Genomic DNA, 20,040 nt, shown 5'->3' on the forward strand with positions numbered 1-20,040 from the left:
AATGCACTTGGATGATGAAGCACGTGAGACTAATTGCCAATTGGACGGTTCCCTATTAACTTGTTTAAGGTTGACCCTCCCCAGCTGTTCTGTGCTGACTTGATTGGTGAGACAAAGAGAGGGAAGTGACTTGTGTGGGAGGAGCAAGAAAAACTTGGGTGGTGGAACTCACGCTCACTTGCACTCGTGACCGGGCGTTGGAGGCGAAGGTAAAGATCTAGAATAAAGACGTTTAGTGATCCTGACTCTTGCTGATTTCTGGAAAGACAGAGTTCCAGCATTTGGCGTCCAACGTGTGGCTGGCACCCTACTTCCACCGAAGTCCTCCTGTGACCAGGAGATTAGGTGAGTATTCTAATAGAAATAAGGAACTTACCTTGTTAAGGACTAAATCAGCAATCTCTAGTAACTGAGATGGGGCAGATGTTAGGTAAATCCTGGGCCTCAGCTGACCCTGCTCCAACCCCAGCCCCTGCCTCATCTAGCAATGCTATAGAGGATATAATTAAGATAATTGATGAGAAAAGTTTACTTGTTCCCATCCCACAAATGAATAATCTCATACACTCATTGATTCGCACGTCCCCTTGGTTCTTAAATGAAGAAAAACTACGTATAGATAAATGGAAGCTAGTGGGACTTGAAATGAAAGAATTTTACTCAAAAAATGGGAATTGTCAAATTTTCCCAGAGGTATTTTACCTATACAACTTGATTCTATTAGACTTAAGCTATCAAGAAGAGTTTAGAAGAAGGAAGAGTTCTAAAAAGGCTCAGAGAAGGAAGCGTGAGGAACAAAAGATAGAAGATAGGCAAACTCAGGACATTGCCAGAGGGCAAGGGGATTTGAATGAGGAATCTGAGGGTGTAGACTCTGATTGTCCTGAAGAAATTTCAACCCCACCTAGAGAGCAGATTATTGATCAGCCCACATCCACTCCACCTTCAGGGACGGAGGGAGGAGGAGTAGTGGGAGGGGCGGTGACCTCATCAGCGCCCCCCCCTCCTCCCACACAGAGCCCCCCCTCCCAACAACTGCCCACTCCTGTAACTAGATTAGAAAGAGGGCTTATTGAAGCAATTGAAAATGGAAAAGAAGTAGATAATGATTTCAAACTTCAAATTTTTCCCGTGATTCAACAGCGTAATTCTGCAGGTCAAGAGAGTAGAAGATATGCTCCTTTTAATATGGATGTCCTTAAAAACCTGAAAAAATCTTGCACTGTCTTTGGGGCTACATCAGATTATGTTAAAATGTTAATACACAATTTGGCTTATGAAACCTTAACCCCTAGTGACTGGAAAGTCATTGCAAAAGTGTGCTTAGAACCTGGACAAAATTTGTTGTGGCTTTCTGAATTTACTGAGCTCTGTAGAATTCAAGCCCAACAAAATAGTCAAAATGCAGCTAATACTTCCATCACCTATGACCTACTAATGGGTATAGGTTCTTATGCAGACGCTTTGGTACAGATTAATTACTCCATAACAGCATTTGAGCAAATTTCTGCTGCTGCTATCAAAGCATGGGCTTCTCTCCCCAGTAAAAACTACAAGGGTGAGACCTACACAAAAATTGTACAGGGACCAAATGAACCTTTTGCTGATTTTGTGGCACGTTTGCAGACAGCTGTCATACAGGCAAATGGTGAAAATGAAGTAACAGACACTTTGGTAAGGCAACTTGCTAGAGACAATGCCAATGAGGTTTGTAGAAGGATTATACTAGGACTACGTAAGGATGCTCCTTTAGAGGAGATCATAAGACGCTGTGCCGCAATGGGCACAAATACCTTTTATAGCCAGGCTATGGTGCAGACTTCCCAAGATCCCAACATGGGGAGACAGGATCCCTTTTGGCAAGGGGTTTCCCGAGAGACTCGTCAATGCTTTCAATGCGGTAAAGTAGGCCATTTGAAAGCTCAATGTTGGCACAGAGACAGAGTGAGAAGACAGGCTGGGAGAACAAGACCCAAAACCCCATGTCCAAAATGCAACAGAGGACTCCATTGGGCCTCAGAGTGTAGACTGATTCAGGGAAACGGGATGAGGGGCCCAGCTCCAGGGCCCCAAGCAAAAAACACTTGGGGCATGATGGCAGCCGATGCCACACCCAGAGAGTGCCTCCAAGTCCAATACCCAGACATGATCAATCAGCCAGGAAGCCATCTGAGGGGAGAAAGGGACTACAATTAGGGAGGATAGAGTTGTATGCAGCTGGGACAATTGAGATACCCCCTGGAGAGGTGAAATCTGTTCCTCTCCAACCTATGGATCCCTTGCCTCCAGGCACAGTAGGCTTGACCATTTCACCTCCTGAGAGTACTTACAAGACAGTGTTCATTCATACACTGATGTGGGAAACTGGGGAATGTGTAGATAATATCCCAGTCACTAACACAGGGAGACAATGTGTGACTTATCAACCAGGGGAAGTAGTAGCATCGGGTTTATTGATACAGACTCCTAATAAGCAACCTGGTGACAGTCACCCATGTTCGGACTCCAAGCAGAAAAACCCAGGAATATACTGGACAGCAGCTGTGACAGCTGACCGACCTATGCTCACCATCTATATAAATGGCATAGCATTAGAAGGACTGGTGGACACAGGTGCAGATCGCACAGTCATTAGAGGTGCCAACTGGCCCAGTCACTGGCCAAAGACTAAGGCAGACACCTACATGTCTGGGGTAGGAGGATCAATAGCAGCTGAAGTTAGTGCTACCCCTTTAAGATGGGTATTTGAAGGTGAAACAGGAGTTTTTACTCCTTTTATAGTTGAAAAAATCCCCATCAATCTGTGAGGAAGAGACATTTTACAACAATTAGGGTTAAAAATGAGTACTTCGGTTTTTTAGGCAGGGCTGCTGTTGAAGGCCTGCCAACACTTTCACCTGTTGCTATCCAGTGGAAAACTGATACACCAGTGTGGATAGAACAGTGGCCCTTAGATAACAATAAAATTCAGGCCTTACTAGATATAGTACAGGAACAACTTGATCAAGGACACTTACAACCTTCTCTAAGTCCTTGGAATTCCCCAGTATTTGTTGTAAAAAAGAAATCTGGAAAATGGAGGATGTTGACTGATTTAAGAAAGGTAAATGAACAGATGGAAACTATGGGAACTCTTCAACCTGGACTTCCATCTCCTACTCAGTTGCCTAGAGAATGGCCTCTGTGGGTTATAGACATTAAGGATTGTTTCTATTCTATCCCTCTAGATAAGGAGGATATGAAAAGATTTGCCTTTTCAGTGCCCAGCGTTAACTTAGCTGAGCCTTATAAAAGATATGAATGGACAGTTTTGCCACAGGGAATGAAAAACAGCCCTACTATGTGTCAAATGTATGTTGCTGCTGCTCTTAGTCCAGTAAGAAAAGCATTTCCAAAAGTAATGTTATTACATTACATGGATGATATATTGGGATGTGCACCTGAGGAACAAATGTTAGAAGCATGTCTACAAAAAACCATAGAAACACTAAGGAATTATAAATTGCACATAGCTTCAGAAAAGATTCAAAGACATGCTCCTTTTCAATATTTAGGATATGAAGTATATCCTAAGGTGCTTACAGTACAAAAACTCTCCTTAAGAACAGAGAAGCTAAACACCTTAAATGACTTCCAGAAATTGATAGGAGATATCCAATGGATGCGTCCCGTGCTAGGCTTGACTACCTGTCAATTGCAACCATTATATGACATTTTAAGGGGAGACAGTGCTTTAAATTCACCACGCCAGCTTACAAAAGAAGCTCAAGAGGCTTTGAGACAAGTTGAACTGGCTTTACCCAATGTGGTTAAAAGAGTCACTCAAAAACCCTTGGAAATATCAGTTTTTGCTACACAAGAGGCCCCCACAGCAGTCCTTCATCAAGGAGACAGTGTGATAGAGTGGGTGAACCTCCCAGCACAACCAGAACAAAGCCTTATTCCTTACCCAGTGCTTGTGGCTAGAATTTTATTAAAGGCCATTAAACGAGCAGTACAATTATCTGGGACAAGACCTGACAAGATATATACCTTTTATACTAATGCACAAGTTAATGTGTGCTGCGAAACCATCCCAGAGTGGCAAATTTTATTAACCATGGCTCCAAATTTTGCACACGGGTCTCCATTAAAGATAACCAGACTGCTACATAATTGGCAATGGATTCTTGAAGAAAAGGTTTCTAAAGTTCCTCTTAAAGGACCAACTATCTTTACAGATGCATCCAAACATAATATTTGTGCTGTGTATTCTTGTGACTTAACCATAAAGAGAGTTATCAGAACTCCTTTTCAGTCCACTCAGCAGAATGAATTGTATGCAATCATTCTAGCTCTTGCTTATTATCCGGGAGACATAAATATAATATCTGATTCAGCCTATTCAGTAGGTGTGTGTAACGAGCTGTCGTCTCCAGAAGCTGCTGGATCACTCTCTGGGAAGAGATCTGCTGTGTCTACTCAAATCTCTCCGACAGATTCTTCTTCCTGTAACGAACCGTTGTCTCCAGGCAGTTGCTGTTAACTCTTGTCCAAAGAAGTGACTTCCCTTCCTGCAGAGAGCCCCGTCAGGCCTGATGTAATGCAGAGAGTCCTCTTCTTTCTCTGAGAGTCCTCTCTTTTATTCTCCCAGAGAATGGGCGTGGGATAATGCAAGGGCTTCTGGGAAGAACCACCCCAGCCAATGAGCTTGCCCCCTCTATCAAGTCAACCTGAGTTCTCACCTTGTAATTGTCCAGAAAACCTGAATTCTCACCTTGTCACTGTCCAGACAACCTCAGTTCTCACTTAGTAATCCTAACATCTCCCCCTTTCTTTTGATTTAGAACATAGGACAGTCATGACCTTGAAACATAAATCCATCAATATGGGAAGTATTACAGATAATTACATAAATTACATAAGCATATAGTAACATAGTAACATAACACATGCTAGAAGTATATAACATAATCATAAATTGAAAATTTATAAATGTCCATAAGTCCATTGTCCATTAGTCTCATCTTGTGTGAGGAAGTCCAATGATTCCTGCTGGTTTTTACAGTTCTTTAACAGTCTTCTTAGTATCCATGCTCTTTCAGTGTCAGATGTTTCTTAGATCTTCTCCTTTATTTTGAGGCCTTTCTCTTTTTCTGTCTCTCTCTGATGGACAAGGCGAATATGACTCGTTGGCACCCATCTGATTCCTTCTCCTGCTGAAGAAATACAAGCAAACCCTCTCTCCCAGGCAGTTAACCTATCTAATTTCCTTCTATTTACCACTTTCTAAATCTCTTCTCATCATCTGACAATTACATTGGAGTTGTTTGCACTGGATACAGCCCTGTTGGTTTAAAAGGCCTGTATTCTCCCCAAGTGTAATCCATTTTTGCAATCTGATTGCCTTTTGACTGACTTATCAGGTAATCCCTTTCTGCCATGTGATTGCTTTTCTGCTGATTGATTAAATCAGAGTCCTGGCCTTCTAAAGGCTCTTTAGGTGTAACATCAGCTGCCATCATGCCCCAAGTCTTTTTTGCCTGGGGCCCTGGACCTGGGCCCCTCATCCTATTTCCCTGAATTACTCTACACTCTGATGCCCAATGGAGTCCTCTGTTGCATTTTGGACATAGGGTTTTAGGTCTTCTTTCACCCTGTCTTCTCACTGTATCTCCATATCTACACTGAGCTCTTAGATGTCCAATTTTTCCACATTGAAAACATCGCCGAGTTTCTCTAGAAGGCCCTTGCCATGAGGGACCCTGCCTTTCCACATTCATCATAGTCCAGGTGTAAAAAGCATTTGTTCCCACTGTAGCACAGCGTCTTATGATCTCCTCTAAAGGAGCATCTTTGTCTAATCCCCATATAATTCTTTTGCAAATCTCATTGGCATTTTCCTTAGCCAGATGTCTGGTCATTATTTCTGTAGCTGAATTTTCTCCAATAGTTCTTTTGACAGCAGTTTGCAAACGTCCCACAAAATCTGCAAAAGGTTCATTGGGACCTTGCTGTATTTTAGTGAAAGCCTCTCCACGATCTTTCTGTCCAGGAAGGACACCCCAAGCTTTTATTGCAGCCTTAGCAATTTGTTCATATATTGTCATGGTATAATTAATCTGTTCCGAATTCTCTCCATACTGACCTTCACCAGCTAAGTGCTCAAAAGTGAATTGTGTGTTAACTCCTATTTCCAAATTGCATCTGACTTGAATTTTACATAATTCATGAAATTCCGCAAGCCATAATAAATTTTCTCCAGGTTCCAGACATGTCCTTGCTATGGATTTCCAATCATTCGGGGTTAGGACTTCATAAGACAAACCATCTAGTAACATTTTGACATAAGCTGATGTAGCCCCATAAAGGGAACAACCTTTTTTCAAATCCTTAATTTTATTCAAATCTAAAGGTGCATATCTTCTCCTTTTTTTACCTACAGAGTCAGTATTTTCAATCACAGGATATGCATGTATAAAATCACTTATATCCTGTCCTTCTCTCTTAGCTTTAACCAATGCTTTTTCTAATCTTGTCATAGGCTTAGGCTGCTTCACAGGCAATTCTGTTTGTGTTTCTGCCTCTTCCTCTCCTCCTTCTTGCTCCACCCATGAAGGGTTAATTGAGGGAGGAGATGGGAGGTGCTCCTGTTGCTGTTGCTCAGAATTGTACTTAACTTCATTGTTATCTGATTCATCCTTTTCACCTAGTTTAGTTGACACCTCCCCATTTTGCTCCTTCATCTCTTCCTTTAGAATAACATTTTTTAAAGCCATTTGGATTAAATTGTAGGTATGAATTGTATCTTTGGAAACTGAGTTTGGTCTGGAACCAAAGGGTAAAATGTCACAAAGGTAATTGTACTGTTCACCTAAATGCTCTCCTACTAATTTCCACTCATCTGGATCCAATTCTTCTTCCAGAGAAAAAGAAGGACATATGACCTTCACAGTTCTTAAAAGTTCAGTAATCTCCTCTAAAATTATAATCAAGCCTTGGCTTTTCATAACCTTGATGATGCTCTCTAAACATTTTCCTTGAACAGAAGGTGTTTGCCCCATTTCACTATAAGAGATTCCTGGTTTAGCCCTTAACAAGTTAAGTTCCTTATTTATCTATTAGCACACTCACTTAATCTTTAACAAAGTTTCCTCGTTACTCACGGTTCTGGGTCAGAGAGACTGAGATCTAGATCGGAAGCTTTTCCACTGGAATCAGGACCGTGTCTGTCCCTGTTCGGGCGCCAAATTGCGAAGGTCTGGTCTAGCTCCTCTTGTCAGGATAAGCAAAAGTCCTTGCCCCACGTTGGGCGCCAATTGTAACGAGCTGTCGTCTCCAGAAGCTGCTGGATCACTCTCTGGGAAGAGATCTGCTGTGTCTACTCAAATCTCTCCGACAGATTCTTCTTCCTGTAGTGAACCGTTGTCTCCAGGCAGTTGCTGTTAACTCTTGTCCAAAGAAGTGACTTCCCTTCCTGCAGAGAGCCCCGTCAGGCCTGATGTAATGCAGAGAGTCTTCTTCTTTCTCTGAGAGTCCTCTCTTTTATTCTCCCAGAGAATGGGCGTGGGATAATGCAAGGGCTTCTGGGAAGAACCACCCCAGCCAATGAGCTTGCCCCCTCTATCAAGTCAACCTGAGTTCTCACCTTGTAATTGTCCAGAAAACCTGAATTCTCACCTTGTCACTGTCCAGACAACCTCAGTTCTCACTTAGTAATCCTAACAGGTGTGGTACAAAGAATTGCCACAGCCCAAATAAAATTTGTAGCCTCCAATATATATCAGCTCTTTAAAGAGCTTCAAGAGCAAGTGAGAAAGCATCCGGGTAAGATTTATATTTTGCATGTCCACTCCCATAGTGGACTTCCAGGTCCTATTTTTGATGGTAATTCAAAGGCAGATAGCCTTCTAACCATGCTGGCCAGTACTCCTTTATTTCAAGAAGCACAAGAGTCTCATTCTAAATATCATCAGGCTGCCCGAGCTTTACGTTTGCAGTTTGGAATAACAAGAGAAGAAGCTAGGAGCATAGTAAAAGCCTGTACAGCTTGCCTTCCTTTCCATGCTCCTACACTCCCTCCAGGGAAGAACCCTCGTGGTTTGAGACCTAATGACATTTGGCAAATGGATGTGACCCATTATAAATCTTTTGGTCGTCTATCTTTTATCCATGTCGTGGTAGACACCTTTTCAGGATTCACATTTGCAATACCAGCAGCAAAAGAGACAGCCCGAGTGGTCACTGAATTCCTTATACAAGCATTTGCAATTATGGGCGTGCCACAAGCAATAAAAACAGACAATGGACCTGCATATACATCTAAACATTTTACACACTTTTGTGCACAGTATAAGATTTTACACACCACGGGCATACCCTTTAATCCTCAAGGGCAGGCAATAGTAGAGAGAAGAAACAGAGATATTAAGACACTCCTCCAAAAACAAAAGAAAGGGGGAGCCACGGGTAACCCTAGAGAACTTCTAAATTTAGTTCTCTATACCATTAATTTTTTAATTTTTGACAAAGATGCACTGGCTCCAGCAGACAGGTTTTATAACTCACCGGAAGGGCAGTGTCCAGTGCGAGCAGCTCCACTGTCTTTAGATAATCACCAGGTGATGTGGAGAGACCCAGAAAGTGGTGAATGGAAGGGACCAGATAGGTTAACTGCTTGGGGGAGAGGGTTTGCTTGTATCTCTACAGATGGAGAAGGAATCAGATGGGTGCCAACGAGCCGTATTCGCCTTGTCCATTGGAGAGAGACAGAGCAGACCCTTGAAACGAAGGAGAAGGCCCAAGAAACATCGGGTGGTTCCGTTGCTGACTGTGCCCACCACTGAAAGAACCTGGCAGTTATGGCGTTTGACCCATGGACATCAAAAACTGTTGGACTTGAAAATTCTCAGGAATCATTGGATTCTCTGAGACATCATAAGACTATTGTAGGACTTGAAAGTCTCAGGAATCATTGGATTCTCTGAGACATCATAAGACTATTGTAGGACTGAAATCCTCAGGAATCATTGGATTCTCTGAGACATCATAAGACTATTGTAGGACTGAAAGTCCTCAGGAATCATTGGATTCTCTGAGGCATCATAAGACTATTGTAGGACTGAAAGTCCTCAGGAATCATTGGATTCTCTGAGGCATCATAAGACTGTTGCTGGACTTCAAAAACTTGTGGGGATCATTGGATTCCCTAACATATAAAAAGACTGATGTGGGATTTCAAAAACTTGTGGGGATCATTGGATTCCCTAACAGTGAAGCAATGGACAATAGATTGGTTTTGGACTATTTCTTGGTTGCTGAAGAAGGGGTATGTGTGTCTGGTGTCTACATACCCTCCTTCTAGGACTTCTGGAAATCTCTTACAATACCATGTTGATTTATATTGTTTGTTATGTCACTATTTGCATGTACAATTCCTGTTTGTTACACCACATCGAGTCTGCACTGACTGTGGGGAGAGTCATCACTAATAGCCTCTGCGTTATTGCTATGTGCTTGTGTAATAACTCCCATGCTGATGGGTTTGTGCATACTTGTCTCTAATAAGGCCCTTCAATCCAGAAACCCGCTAGCAAATCCCCACTTCTCTTTGGTGCTTCTCATCTCCCTTCCTGAGATGTCAGGGAGGGCGTGATTATCTCCTTTTTAGTGCTTTCATCTCCCCTCCTGAGAAGTCAGGGGGGGCGTGATCACGTCCTTTTTGGGGTTCTCATCTCCCTGAAAGGTCAGGGATGGCGCGACCTCCTGTGGTCTAAAACAAAAGAAAGCGGGAGATGTAAAGGGCCAGAACTGAGCAATGCACTTGGATGATGAAGCACGTGAGACTAATTGCCAATTGGACGGTTCCCTATTAACTTGTTTAAGGTTGACCCTCCCCAGCTGTTCTGTGCTGACTTGATTGGTGAGACAAAGAGAGGGAAGTGACTTGTGTGGGAGGAGCAAGAGAAACTTGGGTGGTGGAACTCACGCACACTTGCACTCGTGACCGGGCGTTGGAGGCGAAGGAAAAGATCTAGAATAAAGACGTTTAGTGATCCTGACTCTTGCTGATTTCTGGAAAGATAGAGTTCCAGCATTGCCCCATCAGGATTTTCTTTTTAAATAGAAATCAACTCAGGGTCCCAATCCACCTCTAAAATGGATTAGTTTTCCTCAATAGGTAACAAAGCTATCCCTGGGATTTGATTGGTCTCTGCCTTCCTAGACTGAGCTTCCTGGTCACACAAGGGCATAAAATTCCCCACTGCATTGAATTGAAACATCTGATTTGAGGGAATGTCTGAAGATTTTAGGAGTCTTTATACTCTGATGACCACATTATCTTCCATACAGAGATGAATGTTGCAAAATTACAAAGAATAAGCATGGCATCAAAGAGCAGACTTGAATAAACATCTCCTCCCCATGGCTTTGTGAAAGTTAGAGGTCCATGGTTATGGTACAATGCATATGTTTTTAGACTTTTTCAATGAAACAATCAAATATACAAATTATTCTTTCCCTCTCCCCCACTCACCCCTCTCTGTCTCTGTCTCTCTGTCTTTTATCACATGGGATGGATTTGTGGGAGAAGAAAGGGGAAAGGATATTTAGTGATTTAAAATTATTTTTCAAAGGAATTTGAACACCTTGGGAATAGGTATTGTTTTATTCTTTGGACATATGTCTTCAGAACCTTGAATATTAGGTCTGTAACATGGTGACAAAATTATTGAGGGTCATTTGACATTGTCAACTCTTGTAACTGATGAGCAGAATCACAGAAGTTTTGCAATAGCTGTTAACTACAAAAATATCAAAGAACTCACAGAGGTTAAAAGAAAAAAAAAAGCTTTCTTTATTCTGTTGGGGGAGAGAAATTAGACATATATGTCGTTGCTTTCATAGGAGAATCCAGAATAATGGGGCTAAACCTTGTATTCACAAATGCTAGATAAAGAATCAAACAGGGTAGCATAGCAGCATTGTTGAGCAACAGTGGGACTAAGTTATCTAGTGACAAAAGGTCCATTCATAGCAGGGCTTCATGTCTGGGCCTTTTTGTACCTGCCCAAATTCAGGGACCGTCAGTTCTGTGACTGAGCTGCGGCAAGGCTCAGACAAAGCTTGTTCTTATACCAAACTCAGGACACAATTTGCTTGTAGGGCCTTAGCTCTGAAAAACAGGATGTGTAAAAAGATCCTAACAATACCAAATTACAATATTCTGTGGCATCGCATTTTCATCTTTTGGGGACAGCAGCTCAAATATTAAGTAAAATGAATACTCTAGTATCAGTGCTGTAGATGAAAGGAAGGATACATTTTGTTGAAACATTTTGTGGATGGAGATGATGGATGCACTATCAGATAAAGTAGGAAAACATTTGGGGCCATTGAAATCCAATCATGCCGAGCCAGCAAAAATACTTTTAGTTATATTAGTCATACCAAAGAAGGCCTTGATAAAGTAAAGGAAAATTTGGATACTCTGGACACTACAAGAGTGGCTGAAATGAAAATTTTAACCAATTATTGACTGTGGGTAATTTACTAATGTTATTCATTTTCTTATCTGATTACACTGATGTATGTTAATTGCTGTGCTATTTTTGCATTTTTTTTTAATTTCCCCCCTAAAAGCTGCATGTACTTATGTTAATTCTGTAGTTTATACTTTTTAAGGATAAGGTGCATGCTGCACTTAAAGCCCAAGAGAAAATGATCAGCAAACCAAAGATTAGCTAAGTGTAGTTAGAGAGATAATCACTCCAAAGATAGATAGATAAGTATGTCAATGCATTTATCTATCCATCTAATCACTTTAATTATATAATATTATCTACCCATCATTACTCTTCTGTAAGTCTTTTCCAATTCTAAACAGAAAAGTAAAGGAGCCTATTTAGAGGAAGGCAAGTTCCAACAAACCTGTATTCTGACAGGCTTATCATATTATTTAATTCACATGAATTCAGGCACTGAAACTTACTCACTATGTGATCCTAGACAAGAAACAATGCATCTTACCCTCAGTTTCCTCTTCTGAATAATAGTGATAAGAGTTTTTGGACCACCTATAGTATCTCTCTGGAATATTAAAAAATAACTTTTAAATTGTTATAGAAATATGATATATAAGGTATTTTTATAGGTATTTTTTCCTGTATACATCTTTAACTGTTAAGGACAAGAATGAAGCTTGTACTTGTTTTGACTCTTAATAGTGTCTAGTAGAATGCAATGAAAATAAAGGGGTACTCAGAGATATGTAATATGAGTAAATGAAAGAAAGAATATAAATATAAATAGATAAAAGTTGTAGGGGAAGTCATTCAAGGTTGAAGAAAGAGCGTAAGCTAAAGCATTAATATAAGAATGATCAAATGCTTTTACTAGATTATAAAGAGATCAACCTGGCTGAGAATAAAGAAGCCCTACAGGGGAGTAATGAGAAATATTTCTACAACACTGAATATTTTTCAAAGCACTTTAAAGTACATCATTCTATAAAATTTAATAAAAATAACATTTAATAAATGTATAAGAGAAAAGAAAACCTAGAATACTGAATAGAAAATCAATCTTAACAACCAGGAAAAGCAGGGTTCAAATTTTTCCTTGTAATGGATATGAATTGTGTGACACATGAATAAATCTTTTAACCTCTCAATGACTCTAAACAACTCTAAGAACAAGTGACAGAAATGGTTAACCTAGAGTGATGAAAGAAGTTTTTGTGCTTTTCCATATTAATAAAATCACAAATCTGGACAAAAAAAGAAGGGAGGTGCAAATTATTATCTATATACATAAGACCTGAATAGAGCTAGGGTGAAGGAGATCTTAGAGATCATCCATAGTGATTAAATCTTCCTTTCTTAGAGATAAGGAAACTATAGTTTAGGGATGTTAAATGACTTGTACAAAGCCAGAAAGCCGATATTTGAATTCTAATTCTAATTCCAGTGAGAGGTTACTCTATGGTATCCCAATTCTGGGGATTCAAAGACAAAAATAATTTAGTATAGACCCTCAAGAAGTTTTTATTTTGTCAGTGAAGGAGAATGTGCTAACAGATTACTAAATAAAAGATAATTTGAGAAAGGGAAGATCAGTGACATTTGGGGAAGTCTGGAAAGGAACTCATACTTCAAAGTATAAGTTGGTCTCTTATCTAAACTTTGATAAAGCTAAGGATTCCAAGATGTTGAGGTGAGATGGGAGTTAATTTTAGGAATGTATAAATATACAGAGTTGGGAATATAGAATATTAAAGTGAAAGAAGAGATACTATGTCACACTGTCTTGGAACACAGAAGAGAAACAATATAAAATATCTACAAAGTTAGTTTAGAACTATAGGACTTTAAATGTCCAGCTGAAAAGTATGTATTTTCTCCTGGAGGCAGTAGAAAGCTTCTGAAAAATATATTTTTGAGTGTATGGAGACAGACGTGATCAGAGCAATGTCTTAGGAAAATTATTATGGTAACAATATGATGGATAAATTGAAAAGAGAAGATATTTAAAGAGAAGACAATTTTTCCTGTGGAAAAGGAGCACTTAATGTAATTATGTTGTACATAGTGACTAGATAGTACTAAATGGCATTGAAGAAGGGGTAATGATATATAACTTAATTCACAAATTGGTTGTTGATCATTGTATTAATTCTAAAGTATGAGGTATTCTTATTTTGAAGTAAGAGAAGGGTTTATTTTTTTTTTCTTCACTTAATAGGATTTTTTCCCACAATTACATGTAAGGATAGTTTTCAAAAGAGGTTCTTAACCAATTTTTGTCATGGACCCCTTTGGCCTTCTGGAAAGCCAATGGATCCCTCACAATAATGTTTTTTTTCCATATTCATAATTAAAGGAATATACATTCCAATTAGAGATGAGTAAAAGTGAAGATGTATTTTTTTCCTTATCCATTTACAAACTTCTCAAAATTTAACCACATATTTCTTATAGATTTAGAACCTCTAAATTAAAGAACTAGATTTGAATCTCACTACTTCAATTTACTACATGTGAAATAAAGCTGATCAACTGACTTCTCTGGTTCTGTCTATTCCCTAATACAAGGGAGTTAGATAGGATGATCTCTAACATCCCTTGTAGTTCAAATCCTATTAGATGATTCAAAAATCCTGTAAGGAAAATAAGATAGATGCATTATCCTTATTTAAAAGACTGAAAATCAGAAAAGTTATAACCTTCTTGTTCTGATCACTTTTTAGGTAGCTTTCAGTTTTTAATCTCTATATATTCATACAGGCAATACAAGACTTTTTCATCAGAAGATGGCTGGCTTAAGGTTGTTCAGCTACCTATCTAGTGACAGAACAGAAACTAGAATTTTAGTCTATTTCTAATATTTCTATCATGCAACTCGACGAGGACCAGTTGAATTTCTAGACTGAAGAAAATGAAAGCTGCATATTTATTTAAGGTAAGGTGGTACACATAGAGAGAGACAATTTGTGTATATAAAGAGAAAGAAAGAGGGGAGGAGAGAGGGAAGAGAGAATCACTGTTAATATATGGAAAAACATGTGTTTGAAAGATTTAAAATGATTCCACAATACATATGAAATAAATGATACCATCATCACAGGTAGTTCAGTTAGATGTTGTTTGATAATAGAGCACAAGTTTAAATTGCATAAAAAGGGAGGGGGAATGCAAATCAAAAGGAAGGGTAAAATGGAGTTGGAAATAAAGTACTTTCTGAATGTATGAAAGAGGAAAAGATGACAGAACACAAAGCTAGAGGGTATTTTCAAGATTAAGAAGTAAACAACTCCATATTTTAACACTTTTCCATTATTTTTTCTAATCACATAATGTTATTTCAGCTGTATTCTACTACATACATAATACATTATATGTTTCTTTGAAGAAAAAATCCGATAAATATGTGAATTGATTTGCTAGTGCATAATTTTTTTTTTTTTATTTGAGTGTTTGGAAGGAGGGGAAAACTTGTCTATGTGTACTGCATTATATTAAAGGAGACTTTCAGTAAATCCCAGCCTCCCACACTGAACATATGCTGTAGAGTCTGATGCTAGATTTCTTATTAACAAAATGCATTAGCATCCAATCAAACGAGTACCTCTGAGACCCTGATTTCCTTAATGGACATCAGTGACCAATGACATTAGCACATTTAGAACTAATTGTAAGCTAAAATCTGTCCATAAATCCACTGAAATGTCCCCCAGAAATGTACCAGTTGTTGATTTCCCCACTCAATCCTTCATAAAAAAAATTTGACAAGCATTAATCTCACAAGTTTAAAAAAAAAAAAAAAAGGAAAGAAAAGAAAGAACTTGGACTCCAAAGGAAGAAACACTAGGACAGATTTAGATAACTTGGCTCATCTTAAGTGTTTACCATATACTTTAAGCTATTTAGGGCTTGATTAATGATTTCCAAAAATGTAAGATCTCTAAGGAAGAGGATTATCTTTTCCTGCCAGAACAAATAGAGCAAGCTCTTTAAAAATAAAGTGCTAGAATTTCTAACATGTCTTAAATATATCTCTCTTTCAAAAGTGGGATTTTCTTCTGCATTTACTTAATAATAGGGGGGGAAAATATGAATCTTTAGGAGCATATTTGTGATATAATCTCAGTATACAATAAATTAACTCTTAAGTTTCCAGTTCCTTAATTTACTCAATTCTTAAGACATATTCTTCCACTCCAATGAAGTTACACAGAGAAATGGATATATAATCTTTTCATTAGGCACAACTGTTCCATTTCCATGTTCATGACATATGAAATTTCTTTGTTTGATTATTATATTTTGCCATTCTATTTTTCTTATGTTTAAAAAATTCCTAACTTTTGTTCTCCCTATTGAATATTGGTGTCCCTCTATATCTCTGTCCTGGATCTTTTTTCATTTCTCTCTATTTTGATTGGTAATCAGTTATCAAAGTTTTAAAAATCATATCTTTTATAGATGATCTCAAGGTTACCCATCCCTAATCTTTTTCCTGACCAATATCTTGAAACTCCAACTATATCCTGCACATCTTGAACTGGATATCACATTGATACCTTAAACTCAAATTGAATAAAACTGAATTAATTATCTTTTCCTCCAAACCTTTTCCCTTTTCTTAATTTTATTATTACTGTTGAGACAATCATCTTCTGAACTACAAAAGCATGCAAATGAAGTATTATTTTCAAGTCCTCTCAATTTCTCACTAGATGTTATATATTCTATTTACAAATACTGCTTTTTCTACCTACATTTTTTTTTTTTTTTGATAATATACCTTTTACTTTTTCATCACCGTACCCTCAACTATAGCAATAGTTTTTTCATTTCTGCTTTCTGGCTTTCTTAGTTTTAAATCTCAGCTAGAATTTCACATTTTTCAAAAAAAATCTTTTCTAATTCCCTTCAATGCTAACATTTTCCCCACATTGATTATCTCCAACAATTATTTCTCAAGATGCCTGTATATATCTTGCTTATATGAGTTGTTTGTATGCTATCTTCCATTACATTAGGAGCTTTTTGGAGGACAGAGATTGTTTTTTGTTTTTGACTTTCAGTCAGAATTCCCTATTGCTTAGCATAGAGTACAACTAATGCTTCATAAATACTTGCTGATAACAATTATTTCTTTCATTATTTCATCTCTTTAAGAGAATAGTCAATATCTTTGTGATTCCTTTTTTCTTGTATCAGTCTTCAAATTTTAATTGTAATTCTTCAGCCTGTTTTACTATTCTTTAATCTTTTGTAATTTATATATTTGCTGTTAAGAATATCCTATTATTGGGGCAGTTAGGTGGCGCAGAGCATCAGCCCTGACACTTCCTGGCTGTGTGACTCTGGTCAAGTCACTTAACCCCAATTGCCTCAGGGAAAAAAAAAAAAAGAATATCCTATTATTAATGTGACTTTAGGAACCAATTTTTTTATGAAAGAAAAATCAGAAACATATGACCAGATTATTAGAATAAGAATATTATTTGAAAATTCAATTTTATTAATTTCATTTTTTTAGCTCTTACATTTTCCAATGTATTCTTCTGAGAGCTATTTCTTAGAATAACAATATACACAAAGTTCAGCAGCATCAACCCACACATTCACAAAGATATTTTATGCAATTTTAATGCAATATTCTAAAATCAAAGACTCCTCACCCCTCTTTCTCATATAACTTTATGGTTGGTGCTTAGTAGTTTTTATATCTTCTTAAATCACAAGTTTAGTCATTATAGTTTTGTTGCATTCAGTTTCATTAATTTTTTTTTCCATTTACAATGTTATTATTTTGAATCTAATGGGAAAGGAAGGGGGAACTGTCTGAAGAAATGGCTTCTGGAAAGGTATGATGACATATAATAAAAAGTATTTTGCTCTCCAGTTTTGAGCACATACAAACATTTTTTAATTGAGTCTGGTCTACTAACCTCATGGTGAAGAAAAACCTATTTGATTAGCTATACAGTCAGAACTAGGTTGTATTTCAACCTTTCTGGTGTTGAATGAGGAAAAGCTATTGAGGTAGAAGAGGTATCTTAGGCTCTCCCTTAACCTGAATAAAATCAATAGGACAGAAACATGCTATTCCTTCCATGGTCTTTCCTCACTCCTTCTTCTAGATACTGGGGATTAGAGTTGGCTGTAATGTTTTGAGTTTAAAAAGTTCAAATGTGTAAACTACTACAAGGTCCAGGAGGAGAATCTCCTCTGTCACTAGTCAGTTTGAACTTGAGGCCTTGAGAAATGACCTCCATGATTCAGCCCAGAAAAAATTAAAATATGGAACATATGTAGTATTTATATGTGAACTTGGTGAGACCAATGCTATGTAGAAACTGCATTAAAAGTGAATCTACTCTTCTGGGAATTAAGGTGATATAGAGGAAATTGTGGTTCTAGATGTTTTTGGGGAGATATGTTTGCACTTATTTTTCCCACTATATTTCTAAAATAAATACCCCCTTGTAATAATCACTATTGCTTGGTAAATGAAACTGGGGAGTAAAGGACTGGTAGTTAACAATAAAAGTAAAGAGCTGGAGAGAGAACTTAAAAGAACTACCACAGTGCTTCACCAGAATAGAAATGATTGGCTGACCCCACTTTGCAAAACTGAGTTAAAATAGGAAGTTAGATGGCAGAATGAAGTGAATTCTTCCTTTTTTCTTGGGGAGCCAGATGATTCTATGGATAGAGAAGCAGACCAGAAGTCAGGAAGACTCGAGTTCAAATATGGTTTTAGTTACTAGCTATGTGATCCTGGGGAAGTCATTTAAACTCTGTTTGCCTCAGTTTCCCCATATGTAAAATGATCTGAAGAAGGAAAAAGAAATCATCCTAGTATCTTTGCCAAGAAAGCCCTCAAAAAGGAGTTACAAAAATGGACATGAGTAAAAACAATTAAGCAGCAATAAAATCTTCTCTTTTTCATCCTGATTTTCTCATACCAACAGAAGATATGCTTATTTTGGGTGCAAAAATGATAGTTTCAGTTTTGTTAGTTTTATCTTTTATCTTAACTTGCTTAAGTAAGTGGTTTCTTCTTAGTCTTACTTCACTTGGGGTTTTATGAATTTAGACCCTAATATTTAGCTTTGTTAATTATGTCAGCAAATGTAATATCACATTTTTATTCATGTCTTCCCAGACTCAGTGAGACCACTTTATAATTATTAAACTGTGTTCTTAACATCTGAATAATAGCTTCTGTTAATTAGGATTCCATAACACTGTTTCCAAAGACTTGATAAGGTCTTTGAATGCCTGACACTTTGTATTAAAATCACATATATCAGGACTTTTTCAACTTTTTCCATTTTGCTACCCCTTTTTACCAGAGAAACTTATCTGCAACCCTGGAGTATGTAGGTATAAAAATAGGTTACAAATGAAACACTTATTATAAATCATAATTTCATGACCATCCCCACATTCAACTCCTACATGGAGTTGTGTCTCAGTTTAAGAAGCCTTGACATGTATAATCTAAGCAAACAGAACATTGTAAATAGGCATCTTCTCCACCCTTCTTCAGCTGAAAATTTAAAAATATATTCAACACAATGATTTATATAAAGAGAGAAAATATTTGCACAATTCAAAAGGTTTGATAATTAGCAAGTAAGTTTTATAAAATATTATGCTATTTGTATTTATGTTGTTATATTTTTATATTTACTTTTGAATAAGTAATATTTACCTCTGATAATCTGCAAATTCCCCTCAAATAAGAAAAAAGGAACCACTATGAAGATGTAACTGACATTTTGGGGAAATGTTGAATTGATTTGTCTTGTTTCTCTGTTTGATGTCTTCCTGTAAACCATCCATATGGAAAAATAAACCTTCAGAATGGTTAGACATTTATCCTCCTTTAAGCCAATTCTATGACAAAAGAGGCCATTTACATCCTTAGTTTGATAATGCCTTACATACATACATAAAATGAAAAAGGAAGCTTTTATGTCGATAAACTAATGATCTGACTATTCTCATTAAAACACATGCTTTAGTAGAATATATGTTAACTGATTATGAAATAGAAAATGAGACTTTCCAGGAAACCTCAGGAAGTATGTGAAGTTCTCCTGAGTATTATAAATATTTTATCATATATTTTGCCCTATATTTCAAGTGTTTGTTGTAATATCAAAAAGTATTTCCTTAAATGAAGATTTTTCGGTGTTTTTTTTTCATTTCTTTTATTCTGTTTTCTTTAGCCATTTATCATAAAGTGAGATAGATTTAGTCAGTCATTTTTCAGTTATATCTGACTCTCATTGACCCCATTTGAAGTTTTCTTGCCAAAGATACTGGAGAGGTTTGCCATTTCCATCTCCAGCTCATTTTACAGATGAAGAAACTGGGGAAAATAGGTTTAAGTGATTTGTCTAGAGTCATGGAGCTAATAAATGTGTGAAGACAGAGTTGGATGTAAATAGATGAATGTTTCTGACTCCAGGGGCAGTCCTCTATCCTGTCTCCTTCCACAAGCTATTTTTCTATATTTTTCTATATTTATTACTGATTA

Source organism: Sminthopsis crassicaudata, chromosome 4 (assembly GCF_048593235.1).
Source record: "Sminthopsis crassicaudata isolate SCR6 chromosome 4, ASM4859323v1, whole genome shotgun sequence".
Classification (NCBI taxonomy): Eukaryota; Metazoa; Chordata; class Mammalia; order Dasyuromorphia; family Dasyuridae; genus Sminthopsis; species Sminthopsis crassicaudata.